This window comes from Humulus lupulus, chromosome 5 (assembly GCF_963169125.1).
Source record: "Humulus lupulus chromosome 5, drHumLupu1.1, whole genome shotgun sequence".
In the NCBI taxonomy this organism is placed as follows: Eukaryota; Viridiplantae; Streptophyta; class Magnoliopsida; order Rosales; family Cannabaceae; genus Humulus; species Humulus lupulus.
In genome coordinates, this window is record NC_084797.1 from 11,994,037 (window position 1) to 12,013,886 (window position 19,850).

Here is a 19,850-nt window from a genome sequence, read left to right on the forward strand (position 1 = left end):
CTACTTTCAGTACTAATCCCTTTCTCTTCTTCTCTTAATTACCTGTTGGCGAAGAACCGCGTCAACAGATCTTAATCCAATAGTTAATATTAAAGTAACCATCCATGGGTAATAACCATTAAGAGTGCATTCATATATATATATATATATATATGTGTGTGTGTGTGTGGCTGGTGGTTTAGGCAGAGGTGTGATAAAGGAGAGTGAGGATATATATATATGACTATTGGTTGACGATCAGGGAAAAAGACAATCAGTACAAAGGGTACATATATAGCTGATGGTGACTGGTGGCGATCGTGGCTTGTGGCTGTGATTGAAGGAGATGGTTGCGATTAGGGTGGGTGTTTTGTCTGAAGGAAAGCATAAAAAAATTATAACGATTTGGAGGAGCTTGCTAGGTTGCTAGGGCTCTAGTACCATGATAGAATTGGGATAATTGGTTTCCCTAATTTCATTTAGTCATCCATAAGGTAATATATACAATGTAGTGTATAAGATTAGGGCTAAGCCCATAAAAACATATACAAAAGATACAGCCCATATACAATTAACTTAAAAGGGTGTAAACAACAAGAGGTGCACCGGTGCACCTCTTTTTGTGAGTTGCACCATAGAAATACCTTATATATTTAGAGTAAAATCTCTCTATAGTAATATTGTTGGGACCAACATATTTTACTATTATAAGGATGTTATAACTTATTAGAATTATATATAAAAAAAATGTTGGAAATATACATATTCAAATATAATTTATATAATAATTGATAAAACATGTCAAATTCGATGTAAAACATTAATAAACGAAAATGACATAAAGATATGGCTACAATGTACATATCTATATAATATTGGAAATATACAAAGTTATTTTACAAGTCTAAATTGATAATTAATTTTATCATAAAATTTTTGCATGTAAAAGATAGCATAATATATATAAATGATAGACCCAAAACGGGTATGTTTTAAATATTTATAAATTGCAAGCGCACAAATCGTTCATATAGAATAGTGATCGTGTAAGTAAGGATGTCGAACCCAAAGGAGTTGTCTAAAATCGAAAAGAAAACTATTTTAAACCAAAATTAATAAACTCTAACCTAGCCCCAAAGATTGATGAGAATTTGTGACAATAAAATAAAATAAAAGATAATAATAAAGATATTAAAGACAATATATATATAACTAAATTAAAAGTGGAAATCAAGATAGTAAAAGAAATATTATTAAGATAATAGAATCCACAAAATATAAGTTCAATAATATTTAAAAGTACATTGATTCCCAAGTTCTAGTAATAGTAGAAATTAATCAAACCATCACTTATTCAAATTAGATATTATATTTAAGCACAAGTTTTTATAAAAATATAGGATTTATCTTCACTTTTCAAAAAGTATAATTTCAAAGCATTTAGTGTAAATCAATATAATGAAATAACAAATAAATCAATGAACATTATTTAGAAGGCAAAACATGATATTTTTGTTTAAAGCATGAATGTGTACAATTTAATGACACATCTTACACAAAGAATATTATGTTGTACTAATGAAGATCAAAGTGTAAATAAGTGCTAACAATCCAAAATACATGATATTTAAGATGAAAGAAAATATTTGAAGAAGAAAATCCATAAACTTTATTGCACAAAATGGGAAATCAACACACAACATAAATATTATCTAGTTACATATTGTTTCATCATCGTTTTAATAATCTTAAAAAATGTTATACCCAAAAATTGGAGATCAATGACGTGGCAATAGAGGTGACAAGTGGCAGTGCATGGTCAGTAAAAGACACATTAATAGTCAATAAATACATTGACTCCTCAGAGTTGTGATAAAGTGACCCGGTAGACTGACGAAGATTTTGGACTGCTTGAAAGATGTCATAACCAAGCCAAGTGCATCCTAGAAGGCTAAGGAGAATGCATCCTAGGAGGCTAAGGAGAGTGCATCCTAGGAGAGCTAAGGAGAGTGCATCCGAGGAGAACTCAAGAGAGTGGTCCTAGGAGACCCCAAGAGAGTGGTCCTAGGAGACCCCAAGGATTTGGTCTGAGGAGAAACATGGCATGCTAGAGGAGAGTGACATGTTAGAGGAGAGAAGTGCATGTCCTACCACCATGTACGTCCGACCCACAAATGTTTGTCCTACCACCATGCACATGTTCGACCAGCACTTGCATGGGTGGTCAGTAGGAGGTGGATCAACTAGCTAGAGGAGACTAAGTCAAGATTCCCATAAACAACTTCAACAAGATATGCGGGAATCTCTCATTCTTCCCACAAATGGGGGGTTTGTTACATTTTGAATTTTGAATGTTTCTTTGTAATTTAAATGTAATAAATATAATAAAATATCCCGGTTCTAGGGGATACCGTATGTATGACCCTAAGCCTATAAATAGAGGGCTTATGGGATTAGAGAGGGGTTCTTCTGCTTCTTTTTTCTAGAGAGAGAAATTTTGGGTCTGAGTATTCTAGAGAGAGAAAGTGCTGATATTTGAAAGGATTCTTGTATTTTTGCAATCTGTACTGAAGAAACTCAGTTGGCTCAGTCCATCTGATCTTGAGTACAGATCTATAATCACAACTCTAAGTGGATTAAGCTATTACCGACTATCGGGGCTGAACCACTATAAAATCTTCTGTGTTATTTATTTTTCTTGATTAAACTGTCTGTGTCGTTTAAATTCTCTTGAAGGTTCATCGTTTTTGACGTTCTAACGTCGTTGGCTAAAAACACAGTCAACAAAAAGATTAGAAACTCATAACTAGAATAGCAAATACTAATTAAAAATTACAAACATAAATAGGAAAATTTGGAGGATGAACCCCCAAATTTTTCCTCTAAAAACTCATAGGAAAAATGACCAAAAAGAAGAAAAAGATGAAGAAAATGGAGGGTCTTGAAAGTGTATAAATTGTAGTGTAACCTCCCCCAAAATGAAGCACATGGTCTTGAAAATTTCCTATTTATAGCCAAAATGAGAGTATTAAAATAATCAATTTAAATTAATTATAATATGGCAAATATGGGTAAATTATAGAGTGTAATGATGATTTTGGGATAAAATGTGTAGAAAAATTTGGGTAAAAATTGGTATTTTTGGACAAAAGGGACAAGGGAACAAAGTGCTTAGGAAAAGTTTGGCTTTGTGGTGGTTGTTGGCAATGGCCTGGTCTGGAGGAGATGTGCTTGGGCGGAGAGGAAGAGGCAGGCCTGAAGGAGGTTGCTTGTGCTTGGCTGGCCCGTGGACGTGGGCTGGGCTTCTGTGTTGGGCCGAGCTTTTGGAAAGGAGCTGGTTGGTTTTGGGCCCAAAGGAGACGTGGGACTGGCTTGAATTTGGAGGAGCAAATGGCTACTGGAGGCAGCAAGGACGTGTGGATGCTGGCTGAGGCGTGAGGTGGTGCAGCTAGAGGAAGGAGGCATCTGGGGAGCTGGCTGGTTGAAGACCTGGTTGAGCCGTGGGGCTGTTGGGCCAGGCGAGGTCTGGTGGTAGGCGGGCCTAGGCTGGGGCAGCTGAAAGCTTGGGCTGGGCCTGGGCTTCTGAAGGCGTAGGCTTAATTTTACAGTAATGCCAATCTTTTTTTCTCTTTCTTTTCCTTACTTTTCAAAGCCCAAAAAAATAAATAAATTTCATACAAAATAAATATTAAATAAATCATAATAAAATATTTTAAACTATAAAATATATCGATTTAATTCTTTGAAAATATTAATTATAACTTAATTGATATTTAACATTTAAGTTCAATAATACAACATTTTTTTCTCAAACTAAACAACAATAATTCAAATAATTAACTACAACATTTTACAACAAAATAACTATAAAAATACACAAAAATATATAAAATTAAAATAAACATAATAAATCCAAAATTACTTTAAAACTTAATAAATTACTTAAAAACTCAAGAATTAAGCAACAATTAGCACATAAAAAGTGATAAAATAACTCTATTTTGTAGAGTTATCAATAAATATATTTAATATTAATTCAAATATTATTATGTGGAGGCATATTTTCTAAAGGCGGGACCAAGAAATATTATAATTTATTACAATGTGGAGTTTATTCCTATTTATAACTGGTCCCAAGGTTGGACTAAAGATTTTTATGACTATACGAGAGTTATTCAAATATAGAGTAACACTTTATGGAGGTTTTACTGTATATATCTTTGTACATAAATTTAAGCCTTTAATTTTTGTGCTATGGTCAAATGTTTGCACAACCTCTTATTCAAACATTGAATGTATTTGTAAAAGCAAAATAATTTTTTTTTGGATAGTGGTCAGCATATATATATTTAATTTATGTTTTATGCCCAACCTGTCAGCTGACTTTAGAAACACATTCATGCTCAAACAACTTAATTAGCAAGTCTTGCACTATTTTAAACACACAATATAACGGTCTTGGTTATCCAAGGTGTTACACTTTACGTGGATGATATGTTGATAGCAACCAAGAGTACAGAAGATATTAGAAAGGTCAAGATACAACTTTCTAAGGAGTTTGAGATGAAAGATTTAGGAGTTGCAAAGATGATACTTTGTATTGAGATTCAGAGAGATAGAAAGTAGGTAAATTGTATCTGATTCAGAGATGATACATTGAGAAAGTTCTTAAGAGATTTAATATGCAAAATGCCAAACCTGTCAGTACTCCACTAGCAGCTCATTTCAGACTTTCATCTGCTATTTCACCTCAATCAGATGAAGATGTTGATTATATGTCTAGAGTTCCATATTCTAGTGCATTGGAATCTTTGATGGATGTTATGGTTTGTTCATACTCATATTTACCATATACAACTAGTGTTGTCAGTAGATTCATGGCCAATCCTAGTAAGGAGCATTGGAAAGCAGTTTAATGGATTATAAGATAGTTGTGTGGGTCTATTGATGTTTGTTTGCATTTTGGAAGTACTAGAGATGAAGTTTTGGGATATGTTGATTCTAATTATGTTGGAGACCTTGATAAAAAAAGATTTCTTACAGGCTATGTTTTCACTGTTGGTGGTTATGCTAATAGTTGGAAAGTTACTCTTCAGCCTACTGTAGCTTTGTCCATTATTCAAGCTGAGTATATGGCAATTCAGAAGCTTTCTTCTTGCCCTTTCAATTTTCTTTCACCTTCTCCAAGTCCTCTTATTCTTTTCTTTCTTCTTTTGTATATTTATGCTCTGTTATGTACAATTACCAATAAAATTCAGCCAAGTAAAACATAAAACTACCAACTAATTTTATTTGATCAATTCTATATATTAGTTGGATGCTCTATTCTATTTTTAATTTCTTTAGTTTTCTTTGGGAGCAAGTAAACATACTTAGTTTTCTTCTCGGTTTGTTCTTATTCTTTTATTCATTCTTTTATACAAACAAATCAATATAATTTATATATATATATATTAATTACGAATAAAATTCCAGAATTTAAAGATCTAAACTAACAATTAGTTGGCAGTTAAAACTTAAAACATATTTTAATGGTAGGAGTGTTCGTAGTACGAGTGGTGTGGTTTTTTGCCAATTTATTAGACCGCACCACATATGCAATTTGAAAAATTTTCAAAATCGCAACCCACACTGTATAAATCTCAAATTGCATAAACTGCACCGTAAAAATGCAGTACGGTGCAGTGTGGTGTGGGGGGTTTATACATATCGAATTTAAAAATGAAATATTATAATTAAAAAAGATTCATAATAAAGTTTATAACAAAAGATTGTTTAACAAAACAATAAATATGCAACAAACTAATAAATTTTTAGCAAAACAATAAAACAACAACAAACTAATAATAAAAAAAAGCATGATATATAGAAGTAAAAATTTTGGTTAAGAAAGAATATTTTTAGGTTGAAGTAGAATATGTATTAGCATCCTATGAAATATAATAACTTTTCTAGATATTGTGTATATTATAATATCTAAATATATATTTATTAAGTTTAAATGTAGTCAAATTGAAAAAATATATATAAAAAAATTAATATATATATAACAATGTAGTGTGGTGTGGTTTAAACCACATTTATAAAATTTAAAATCGCAAACCGCACCGCACTGCACTGTTTGAGAAAAATGTAAACTGCAACTGCACTGCGAAGGGTTCAAAACCACAAATTGCGATGTAGGCAGTTTGATGAACACCCATATTTAATAGGTCATCAACATAGCTTAGTGATACTACAATTCTCCTTACAAAGAGGAAGTCTTAAATTGGAATCTCTATCCCCCAATATAAAATATAATAATAATAATTTGTATTAAATTCATATCATAAAATTATTAAATAATTATAAATAAAATGGATATTAGTAAATTTTAATTAAAAAGAAAAAATAATTGCCTCAAAAAAAAAATTTACTTTAATGTGAGAGTTTTACTGTTTTACTTTAAATATAGGGTTTATACCTTTTTAGACCCTGTGTTTTTTCTCATTACCTGTTTGGACCCTGTGTTTTGTCAAATTACTTTTTGGACCCTATGTTTTGTAAAATTGTTAAAATAGAACTATAAACTCAATTTTGATGAAGAAAAAATTGAATATAACAACACAATTTTTAAGCAGAATGATTTTATTTTTGTTCTGAATTGTTAGTTTGGTAAATTATTTGTGATTTTAGTTGAGAAAACATTGACCAAAATCGGGTTTAGGGTTTTATTTTAACCATTTTACAAAACATAGGGTCCAAATAGTAATTTGTCAAAATACAGGGTCCAAACAGGTAATGTAAAAAAACATAAGGTCCAAAAATATATAAACCCTTAAATATATCCTGACAAATTTCTAAAAATGGTAGACCAATTTTTTTTTTAGCTATTGTGACTTCCTTCACTTTTCATTAGGCTTAGAAATAAATTTTATTTTATTTGTCAACTAAATTGATAATTTTTTTAAATCTTCTTTTATTTTTCATATTAAGTCATTGGGTGCAAGCAACGTGGAGTGCACATTTATTTAATTTTATTTAAAAAAATTATTAATTATTTTTATTAAACTTTTATGATTGTCATATAAATTTTAACTAAATAAACAATATTATATATAAAAAAATGACATGAACATATTAAAAAAAAATTAAACCAAAACATTATTTATGATTTTTAAAAAAAAATAATACAATAACATTTTAAATCACAAACTACCATATTTAAGGTACAAAATATTCATGATATTATTCAAATTACACATTAATAATTGGAGAAGAAACTTCTTTATTCTTTATAGAGAATAAATGTTATTATAATATCTTATTTAATTACATTGTCGTACTATTTGTATGCAAGACACTTATATATAATATATTTATTATGTATTATATATTATTGTAATAATAATATTTTATAAAATATCTAGTTTTGTATTAACTATTATTATAATAATAATTTATAATATTTGAATTTATATTAATATAATTACTAAATATTTATTCCAGCAATTTTTTTTTAAAATAATTAAGATTAAAGATTATATGTTATATATTATTATTATCATAATAATTTATAATATTTGAATTTATATGGAGATAATTAATAAATATGTAGTCTAGTATTAAATATTATTATAATAATGATATTTTATTATATTTGAATTTATAATATATCTAATGATAATTTATAATATTTGAATTTAATAATGATATTTTATAACATTTGAATTTATTTTAATATAATTAATAAATATTTAATGATATTTTATAATATTTTAATCTATATTAATATAATTAATAAATATATATTTTTAATTGATTTTAAAAATATATTTCGTTAAATATTTGAAATATTATGTTAAAGTTTGTTTATATGTAATAATTGATTTTTGAGATTAAGAGATTATATTATCTATAATTTAGAAGATGTGGGAAAACAATTATTTTGAATTCTCTTTTATTTTCTATATGTATTTATCATGATATATAAAATAGAAAAGATTCATAAGTAGTGAAATTCATGTTCTACAAATTTATTCATATTCTATAAATTGTTTAATTATCATTTTAAATCTTAATTATTCTTACGATATGGGATATGGGCAGAGGTGAAAGTCCTTTATTTATTCCTTTTCCGTTAGTTATTCTTCTTTTTCTTTCTTATGGCTCAATGTTTCTCAATTGATCCTTTTCAGTTACATTTATAGACATATAACTTCAAATGTACTATATATATATATATTGATATAATATATCTTATCCTCATCCATATTTTCACGACCAATGCTTCTATCTTTATATGTGCCCCTTCAATATATTCTTCTCTCACGTATATCAAAATACATCTAAACATTTCTTCAAAATTTTCCTTGAATTTGGCCTCTGATCAATCTCTCTACCTTCTTCTTTATACTAACTCTTAGCATGTAAGTCTCTCTTTGATTGCATTAATTAGCTTCTATTTTGATATATATGCATGAAAGCTTTGAGGTTGTCTAATTTGTTTCTTTTTATATCTTAGTTTTTTTTTTTCCTTTGATGAATATGTCTTCATTTTTTTTTTGTATGATATAACCTTCATTATTCCTTATATCCTAAAACAACTGTGACACTTAGAACGCATGATAAATGCATCTTTTGATGCTTGCAATGTATAATAATTTTTTTGTTACAGTAATATTCAATTATCGATAATTCTTATTTTTTTAATGTGATAATCAGAACTACAAAGTCATTCGGAATATGGAGATCCAACACTTTGGACATTGGACACATCCTTTGCTCTTAAAGGATGGCACAACCAAAATCAATCGGTCTATAGAATGTAAAACTTGTCGACGTTCTATCATTGCAGCAGGAAATCCTTTTTATAGTTGTGATTCATGCCAATATTATCTGCACAAATCATATGCCGAGTTGCCGCAAAAAATATATCACTCTTTTCATCCTGTCCACCTTCTCTCTTTGTCTATTAGAATATTCATCACTTGCGACTCTTGTGGCATATTCTTCCCTACTCGTACTCCTTTTTTCTCATGTTATGACTGTCAGATTTTCTTACATGTGGATTGTGCGTTAGTGGCACCCATAATGTTGGCAAAAAAGATTGATGAAAATAATAGTATTCAACATTCCAATCATCAACATCCAATGCTTGCACTTGATAAGATGGACAACATTGATAGAATCCATTGCTTTGGATGTCAATCAATAATAGGCTCTGAGGATTGTGCTTATGGTTGCACCGAATGTAAGTATTTCCTTCATGAACATGTGCAGTGTCTCCCAAAGAAATTCAATATCCTTTTCATTGGGACCACGGTCTTCTTTCCCTTCACATTCCATACTTCAGGTTTGAATGCACACTATGTAAGCAAACTTTGAAAACGTGTTTCACTTACAAGTGTGGTCGATGTACTTTTCGGCTGTGTCTGAAATGAGAGCAAGTATTAGGTTTGAAAATCACGAGCACCTTCTTTGTTACATGGATAACATGGTACTCATGGACAATCATTGCACCATCAATGATTGCTATGGTAAGCGATCATTTTCCTCCCACAGCAAAGAACTTTCTTACACCTCTTCTTATGCAACTTTTTGCTTGGAATGCAACTTCAGACTCCACCTACTTTGTGGACCATTGCCATCCATGATCAAACATGAGTCTCACATTCATCCTCTCATTTTGGTTGATTCACTAGTTGAGAATGGTTATGAAGAGTTTTATTGCGACATTTGTGAAAAAGAACGAGATCCTCGAATACGTGTTTATTATTGTGAATTGTGCAAATTTTTTGGACACATACGTTGTCTCAAATCTAAGGTATGCCAGTAATTAAAATTTTATTTTCGTATAATAAATTCATTTACTTATTTAAAAAAAATAAATAAACCCACATTTGTTTTGTTTCGTTCAATATACGTTTACTTAATTTTATTTTTATTATATTTTTTTAATTGCCATATAAAATTTAAATAGATAAACAATGTCATATATTATAAAGGAATGACATAACATATTTAAAAAAAAAATTAAACCAAAACACCGTCGATAGTTTTTTTTTTAAAAAAAAAAAGATAAATTTTATTTTTAAAAAATATAAAAAAAATCATTAAACCAAAAATCTATTAGATACACACTTTTAATATATAAAGATATGGCGCAGTCTACTTTTAAATATAAATGATTTTTTTTCTAATTTTCTTCTAGAAAAAATACTTATGAACTTTAATATACTAAAATATTAAAAAAAATTCTAAAATAAAACTATGAATTTAAAAATTTTATTTGATCAAATTTTAATTATTTAATTTGAAAAAAATTTAAAGCCAACAAAAATCCATATATAAATATATATTATTTAATTAATGACTAGAGCAATTAAAATAAGTAATTTCTCAATTTTAAAAAAAATCTAAACGACGAAATAATAAAATATGTATATTTATGTCTTATTTCACTGTTAAACAAAATACGTTAAATGACAAAATAAATAATTAATAAAAGAAAGAAAATAATAAATTTAAGCACATAAATATTTTTCAGTTTTAGTTTTGAAAACATAATTAATAGAGTAATTTAAATAATTTAATATGAAATTTTAAAACATATGTAATGAAAAATTATTATGACTCATTTATTTTTATTTTTTTTCAATTTATTTACCTTATTTAGATAACTTTATCATTTTTTTTATCTATCTTTTAAGTTATTTACCTTATTTAGATGACTTTAAAACTAATAGTGTTAGAAAACAATAAAGAAAAGTATTAAATCTACCTTAAAACAACAATTTTTTGTTAAAATCGCATTTATATTATATAAAGATACGTTGATTGATGTCAATACATATTAATTTTTTTTTTCCAAAAAGAATATTTACTAACTTCAACAATACATTGAAATTTATATTTTCTTGTAAATTCATTTTATCTAATTTATATTATCAAACCTTGAGGTGAAAAAAATAAAAATCTATTCAAAATTTTTAAAATTATAGAATTTTCTGTGTGGTTAAAAATTTGTAATCACTAATATAAAAAAGGCTTTCGATGTCAATATATTTTATAATATGTTAGTTCATATATGATATAATCATGTGTATATATTAGAATGTATATTAATTTAAATTATAAAATACATTAACATGATATTAACTTGATTATTTGGAAATTGTATTAAATTAGTTTTTTTTTTTTGATAAGAAAAAGAATTATATTCCACCAAATCAAGCCAATTTACAAACTACCAATTCTGAAAACCAGAAAAAACACTATTACATAATCTGAAAAAGAGTAATCAATCTCTTCTCTCCAGCCTTGAGTTTGGAGCTGCTAAGATCAGTTAGCTTGGTTTTAATGCCCCAAAGAATCAGGCGACTAAGCTTCAAAACAAAACAGGAGTAAGCCTAAAAAATACACTAATTCCTGTTAGTCCAAATGTAATATACTGATGCAGCAAGCAAAGCAGCACTGATCTTCTGTAACAAGCCCTTTGGTCTTCCTTCCATCCAACCTTGCCACTCTGAATAAGAGAAAGGCCAAAGCTGAAGCCCCAATCTGGTTTGGACTTCACACAGAACCTGCTGAGAAAAAGGACACTTGAAAAACAAATGCTCATGAGATTCCTGGTCTAATTCGCAGACAGGACAAAGGCAAGTCTCAAGCTGAATATGACATTTAAGTAAGTTGTCACGAGTGAGGAGGTGACCTAGCACTGCTTGCCAGAGAATAAACCTATGCTTCGGAATAGACAACTTACACCAAACCACCTTGTCAAAATGAATCTGCTCTTTGTGCACCAGATGCTCATACAGACTAGACAAGTTCAGTTTCTCCTTGGTCATCGCATCCTGAAGCATATCAGCAGTGAAATAATCTCCCAGCTTGATGAGATCCCGCCAATACCAGCTAACATCATACCGTAATTGATAAGACCAGAAATTCTGCCCCTTGAGATAAACACAAGCTATCCATTTGACCCAAAGGGAATCTTGTTTAGTAGCAATAGCCCAGATGTACCTAGCCATCAGAACTATATTCCATTTATAGCCTTCTTTAAAGCCAATCCCACCTAAGTATTTAGGTAAGCACACCTGGTCCCAAGAGGACATATGAACCTTACTTCGGTTTCCTCTAGCTCCCCACAGAAAGTTCCTACACAATCTATCTATTTCCTGGATAACTTTTTTAGGAAGTAAAAATATACTCATCCAATAAGTCCTAATACCCAGCAAAACAGAGTGTATAAGTTGAGATCTCCCAGCAAACGAGAGATGTCTACTAGACCACGAATGCAACCTGCTTTGAACTTTCTTAATAATGAGCCCACAGTCCTCAGCCCTCCATTTAGTTGGTCTAAGATAAAGGCCCAGATATTTCAGAGGAAAATAACCTTCTTCAATCTCCAAACTAGCTAGAATTTGCCTCCTTTCCTCCAAATGAACTCCACCAAGATAAATATGTGACTTAGTCATGTTCATAACCAGACCAGACATATTACTAAAGCTACGAAAACCATCCATCAGAATCTTAACTGAAGTATGAGAACCTTTACAAAAGAGTAAAAGGTCATCCACGAAGCAAAGATTAACAAGATTCAATTGCTTACAAAGAGGGTGAAATCTGAAATCCTTTTGCTGGGAAGCTAACAGTAATAACCGAGTGAGATACTCCATTATCAAAACAAAGAGAAGAGGGGATATTGGGTCTCCTTGTCGCAGCCCTTTCTTCCCACTAAAAGCACCATGAATTCTACCATTCAAAATCAAAGAATAAGAAACTCCTTTCAAACAGACCATTATCCATCTTATAAATCTACTAGGAAAACAATAAGCATTGAGCAGATCCTCTAAGAAATACCAATCCACTGAATCATAAGCTTTGCTAATATCTAATTTGACCAAACACCTACTCGATATGCTCTTCCTAGAATAACCCTTGAGAATATCTTGAAGTATGAAAATATTATGGGCCATCGATCTGTTTTTTATAAACGCACCCTGATTTTGGTGAGTAAGAAAGGGCAAAACAGTAGCTAACCTCACACAAAGCATCTTAGAGATACATTTGTATAAGGTATTACAACAAGCTATTGGTCTGTAGTCAATAGCAGTAGAAGGAGAATCTATTTTAGGCACAAGAGCAATGACTGATCTGTTGAGGGATTTAGGCAGCTTACAAGAATCAAAGAAACCCAACACAGCAGTGGCTACCTCATCACCCAAATCTTTCCACATAGATTTGAAAAAACCAGAGCCAAACCCGTCCGGACCAGGACTCTTAACAGAATGAATGCTAAACATTGCCTCTTTAACATCTTTCTTAGAAAAGGGTCTAACCAAACTGAGTTGCTGATCAAAGCTTAAAGTTTTACCAGCATTTATCACATCCAGCTGAATCCTAGCAGAAGCTGTACTAGAACTACCCAGAAATCCTTCAAAATGACCAACAAAATGCTTAATCACTTCCTCATAACAATCAACTATTTGCCCATTGTCATTGACAAAAGCAGTAATTCGATTAGAAGCAAACCTCTGTTTTAGAGTTGCAAAGAAAAAAGCACTGTTGTCATCTCCATATCTCAACCAAGTGACCTTACTCCGCTGTCTGAGAAAGCTCTCATGCATTTTAGCACAGAGAATGAACTCAGAACAAGCTTCTTACTCTGCTCTATGAAGCTCTTCAGAATGAGGCTGCTGCTGAAGACGAAACTGAGCTAGTTGGTACTTTTCCTTGGCTGCAAGAAACTTTCCTGGTATATCCCCAATTGTTGTCTTATTAAACTGAACCAAAATAGACCTTAAATTAGTCAATTTCTGACTAATTCCATGCAGACCAGAACAGACCCCAGTAGTACCCCAACTGTTCAGGACAGTCTCCCTAAACTTCTCATGTTTTGTCCACATATTGAAAAATTTGAACGGTTTCAGCCCTGTAACCTGACCAAGAACAGGTTTAATAATACAATAACAATGGTCAGAGATTACATCCCAGTTGAAATGAGCTTCTGAGTAAGGAAAAATATCAGTCCAAGCTTCATTACTGAAGACTCTATCTAATTTGGAAAAAATTCTAGAACCCTCCTTCTGCTTATTGGACCAAGTGAATTGAGTACCAATTCTACGAATTTCTGTCATCAAGCAATTAGCTCTCCAATTACAAGCATCTTCCTTTTCTAACTCAGTAATAGGCCGACCACCTACCCTATCATCAAAATCAAAAACAGCATTAAAATCACCCGCAACTAACCAAGGTTGAACTGGCAAACTCAGAGAATCTAAAGCATGCCACAGCCTTTTCCTTTCCTCTAAATGATTCCTACCATATATTACTGTCAAGCAAAAAGGGGACAAAACACCCATGATCTTCACAGTACAGTGAATAAATTGGTCTTCCACATCAATAACAATAATTTTGATCATATCCTTTCTCCAAACCAGGAGAATTCTTCCTTCAACTACCGGAACAGATAAAAAGTCACAATCTCTAAACACAATATTCATCATATCCTCTATTTTAGGGCCCCTAAGCTTTGTCTCAAGGAACGCCCCCAGACCTACTTTATTAAATCTACAGAAATCATGAAGGGATTTCTGCTTATTCCTATGGTTCAGCCCTCTAACATTCCAGCAGAGCAGATTTATTCCTTCCATCAGAAATTTTCTTAGAGAGTTTACCCTGTTGTCGACCTTTCAGTTGTCCAGCTTGTAAGACACTAAATTGATTGACCTTGCTAGGCTGGGGTACCTCATTAACATGCTTAACACCACTAACTCTTTTAGGAGTCGTCCAAACCTGGTCCAGGGCTTCTTTAGATGTATTATTATCCTTCCCAACATCAACTAAAGAACTATTAGCCATCTCAGGAACTTCTGAAGTCAAGACTAAATTAGCAGAATCTGGTTCAACCTCACCCTGCCTATTATCTTCTGTCTTCTCACTAGTTTCACCTTGCTTCTTCTTTGGTTGCCACACTTCTTTCTGTTCCTTCCTACAGCTAGAAGCCGTATGTCCAAGATTTTTACAAACCGAACATTTTGTAGGCAACCATTCAAATTCAATAAGTTGCTCAACCAATTGCCCACGTTCATTCACAAAACTAATACTGTGAGGGAGCTTGTCAGAGATTTCCACATCAACAAGTACTCTGGCGAATTTCACCATTGAACGATCTTTAGTGATTTTATCAATCATCATAGGACGGCCTATGGTACTAACAAGAGCACTCAAACATTTGGTACCCCAGTATTGGAGACCCAAATCATGTAATCTCACCCAAACTGGGACCGATTTCACCAAACGGAATGCGTCAATATCTGTCGACCAAGGCCTAAGAATAACTGGCTTCCTGTCAAAATGAATTACTCCCGATTCAAGGACCATGTCCCTAGTCGAGATATCCCTAAACTTAACAATCGTGAACCCGGCATTCATCCTAGCCACCCTTTCAATGCCAAGTTTGCCCCAAATTCTTCGAAGGAAACCTTCAAAAACAGCAATCGGGGGATTAGCCCCTAGAACAATGCAGACTATAGCAGTATTCCACAAAGATGCCTGCTCTTCAACTTCCTCCAGATCCAATTGAGCTATCGGTAACCCATCCCTAAACAGAGGTTCCTCATAGGTTAATTTCACTCCATTATGCTGCGAAAAATTGTCCCGAAATTGGGACCATTTGTCCTTAGCCCGATCTTGAAACGAAAGATCATCTCCTGAATTCACCTTATCAGGTTCATCCAGGTTGAAACCTTCAGTACCAATACCAGCATTAGCAGATACAAAACCATCCTCTTCGACAATCTCAGTAAAATCAGCCACAAAATCTGCAAAGAAATCTTCACTCGTGTGCTCAACATTCAGACTCTTAGTAATCCCTTCTTCACCACGCACATCCTTCCCTGAATATGAATCAAACCCACTCTTTGATGATGGAGTAACAGGCTTCTGAATTGCCTTCTTCTTCCTCGCCATGGAGAGAGGGAAAGCAGCTCTCACGCCCTAAATTAGTTTTTTTTCATAGTAACTTATTATTTATTTTCATAGATCAATCTTTTTTATTATGTACCTCCAGTAATTTTATTTTGAAATATACGTTGTTATTTTGTCTTAAATATATACGTATATAGATCATAGAAATACTAACAGGAGACCTTAGAAATGTGGAGTTAAAGAGTATAGGAGATGATTTTTGGAAATTGAAGCAAGAAAGAGATTTCGATCATTCGACAACCATAACGAAAGGATATAATAAATGGACTACCAGTAGAAGGGATTTGAAGGCATATTACAAATGGAAAGATGAGTCATTTGAGTTCAATGGACAATCAAAAAATAAGCTTGTCCAACTCTCTCACTTCACCGTTGAGGATTTTCAAGAATTCTGTAGTGAGCTTCATGAATTCTTTGGGAGCAACGTACTCGATTTGAAAGGAAGCGTTTTAGGAGTGAGGATTGTAACTGTGAAAGATTTGAAGATACCTTTTACTTTGGCGCCTGTTTTGAATAAATTAGTTGATGAGTATGGAGATGTTAGTGATGATGATGGCGACTGGCGGTTGAAGTGCATTGTGTATTCTGTTTTATGCCAGGCCATAAAGGAAATGTGCACTACTTTGGTGGGAGACATCACGAAAGATCATCTTCAAGAATGGTATTTCCACTTGAGGTTCGTGAAAGACAGTAATTTTAAAATTGATTTTGCACTTTCTCATCTAGAAAAACTCATACGTGTTTTTTTCGGTCTTCAAGCAAAAAGACTTGAAGCAGAAGTCCCTAAAAAACTAAAGGAAAAAGAATCATAGCTAGAACAAGAGATAAAACAGGTAAAGTCAGAATTGAGGAAATGTGAGGAGTATAATGACAAGTCTTTACCAAAGTCCGAGTTCATGAAGGATTGTTTGAACAAGGCTTCTGCATTTAAGTTGAAGAATGCATGTGAAGATTTGATGGTTAAAGATAATGATTCCAAATGCTAGTATTTGTATTGAATTGGTTTTTCTAGTATGTAACAACTGATTCCACACTTGTAATGATAATAAGTAAGAAAGACTCCATAATTTGTACTCTAATTACTGTATATAAGCCTCTTTCAAATCCTTAAGTAAATTAACTATTGTCTTATGAATATGATACATTGATTGAGATTAACAAGTTTCTAGCATGACTTTGAAGATTGTGATATATAACAATTCTAACGTGATGTTGTTTCCCATGAACACACTTTTACCTTTGCATTCTTTTTCTTTGTGAAACAGTTTCACACTATTGAGGCAAATATGTTTATAAAAGATCTGACCATTATGTTAATTAATAATTCTCTTCCACACACTCAATTATGTTAAAAAACATAAATTGCATTCTAAGGGGAAACAAAACTCTCTTAATCAGATCTATTTCCCAAACAGATTTTATAGGAGCCCTGGAAGAATGTCCTTTTTAAAGCTGTACCATTAAAAAAATATACAAAACTCATATCTTGTGCGCATAAACTAATAATTCACAAGAGGTAGTCTTACATATAAGGCTAAAACAATCATAGTAACAAAGCTTGCAAAGATTCATTTATATTCAGCTAAGTTGGAATTGTATTCCTAGGTCCTGATCATATTTTTATGTGTGTATGAGTATCTCACCAAAACCTATATCAGATCTAAGCTTCTGATAGACCACCTCTGACTTTTGTCTACGCGCGCACGGGTAGGAAAGGTAACAGTGGGGATGCTGTAGGGGATAGTTAGTTGAGGAGGTTAGCATTCTGTTATGCGAGTTGTGCTATTGTGTAATAGAGTGTAGGGTACCAGCTGAAGGACTGAGTTAAAAGCAGGAGAAAAACTCATTTAGGGGTGTGGAGTATTTGGTAGGGTGTAACCCTTTGTGGGAGAGAACTAGGCTCTCAAATTCCTAGCTATCAATTCAGAAAATTCATCATTTCTTCCTATATTTCTCTGTTTTACTAACAAGTGTGCAGGTATACTCTACCAGCTTGATCTGATTGTCAAACAGGGCTCCCAGAAGTTGGAACTATTTCCTAATAATTCACATTTTTCAGCATGAAAAGATAGAATATTGAATAGTAAATATGAAAAACATGTTTGAATCACCTGAAAAAGATCCCCATTTGTCTAAAGTGTATGCTAGTCTTATTAAGATCCATGGATGTTAGACTGCTTCATAAGACATCATGATTTATGTTATGCTTACACTCAAAAACAAGAAAGAAGTGATGTTTATTTTCCTCCTTATCATTGATTATGTTTTGAAAGGAGCAAAACTTCAAGAAAGTTGTTTTTTTTTTGTTGCAGTGATGGGAATAAGAAGCAAAACCTCAAGTGTGTAGGATTCTACCAATTGCCAGCAATGATATATCAAAGGGGGAGACCCTACTGGCAACTTCATCTAAGGTCTTTCCCATTTCTAGTGATTTTTCAAGCTGTTAAAAATTTTCCTCAAACTATTCACATCGATGTAACACGACACTTCTGTTAAGGCTTTTCCAGTGTGGCTCAAGTGGCTCTTTATTTGCTGACATGTATTGGTCACATCAGTGTCACACGTGTAATTATAAACGATTTTTTTTTTAAATTTAAAGAACTTATTTTCCAAAAACAAATTATTTATTTTTGAAAATATTAAAATTAAATTCAGAAAATAAAAAAAATAAAAAAAAAGCTAATCAAATCTATTAAAATTCATTAAAAATAAAAAATTATACATTTTCTTTTCCTAAACTTCATCTTCTTCGTCCCATTCTCTTCTCAAATCCATAATTTTTTTTGCTTTCTCAAAATTAATTCCTAGACATAATATCTTTTACCTCCAGTGCATTTATAGCATCCTCAAGATTAAGCAGTGTCAATATGCAATTTTCATTAGGCGATTGAGATGTTCTTTTAATATTAAAACTTTGTTTAAAAAAAGTTGGTATAAATTATTACCATAGTTAGTGTAACCTCCACTGGATTTGTTTGAAGATTGTAATTATATGATACATACATCATTAAGATTATTGGATGGAAATCATCCTGAGGAAAAAAAAAGCACCTGTTGCAATCCTTTAATATATCATCCAATTTTTGCAGGGTAAAGTTACTCAGAATGCATCTCCAGCCCCTTCGAATTCATATAGTGATCCACTCAAAGCCAAAGAAATTTTCTAGAAATATCTGAAAATAAGAAATATATCAAAGAAAGAGATTAATTAGAACAATTTGAGAGATAATGAAAAGATGGTTTTATGATGATATGATGAAATCAATATATATTTTCATATACACAGTCTAAATCACCGTTATTAGTAATCAAATATTATTCAGATCTCTCTAGATCTACTTGTCTCCAACCCGGATTCTGATCCAACCTTTGCGATCTCATTGTCCTCGACTCCGATTGAACCCAGCCTTTGCGATCCCTGCAGAGCTTCATATCTGTCGCAAAGGAGGCGAATCAAGCTCGCACCATCTCAATGGTTTCAGAATTGGCGTCGGGCTTTAGATCTGCTAGCGAGCTCCTCCGCCATTGCAGTGCCAATATCCACCATCGCACTGCCCAGATCTGTTGGAAGAACGAGAAGAAAAAAGTAAAACTTTTTTTTTTCTCTAGATTTGTTTAGTTTTAATTTTTTTTCTTTTCTGAATTTAATTTTAATTTTGTCAATTACATGTGTGGACTGGTCTGACCAATACAAGTTAGTAAATAAAGAGTTACATATATGTGAGTGAATAGTTGAATGAGAATTTTTAACAGTTCGATGTCATAGTTCCGAGTAGACCTGTAAATGCGGCACGACACGAAATCAGCACGAGTCTGGGAGGCATGAGCACGACATGACAAAGCCGAAAATACGACACGAAAGCATGAATAAACTAGCCCGAAAGCACTACACGATAAAA

At 32.0% G+C, this 19,850-nt stretch overlaps 1 long non-coding RNA gene across 1 annotated transcript; it reads right to left on the reverse strand.

The window, feature by feature from the left end:
• Window positions 1–18,879: 18,879 nt before the first annotated feature.
• On the reverse strand, window positions 18,880–19,624 carry LOC133834457 (uncharacterized). Its single transcript, XR_009893351.1, has 2 exons — window positions 19,248–19,624; window positions 18,880–19,124 (listed from the first exon to the last, which is right to left on the reverse strand). It is a non-coding gene; the product is annotated as an uncharacterized LOC133834457 (long non-coding RNA).
• Between the last annotated feature and the right edge of the window lie 226 nt (window positions 19,625–19,850).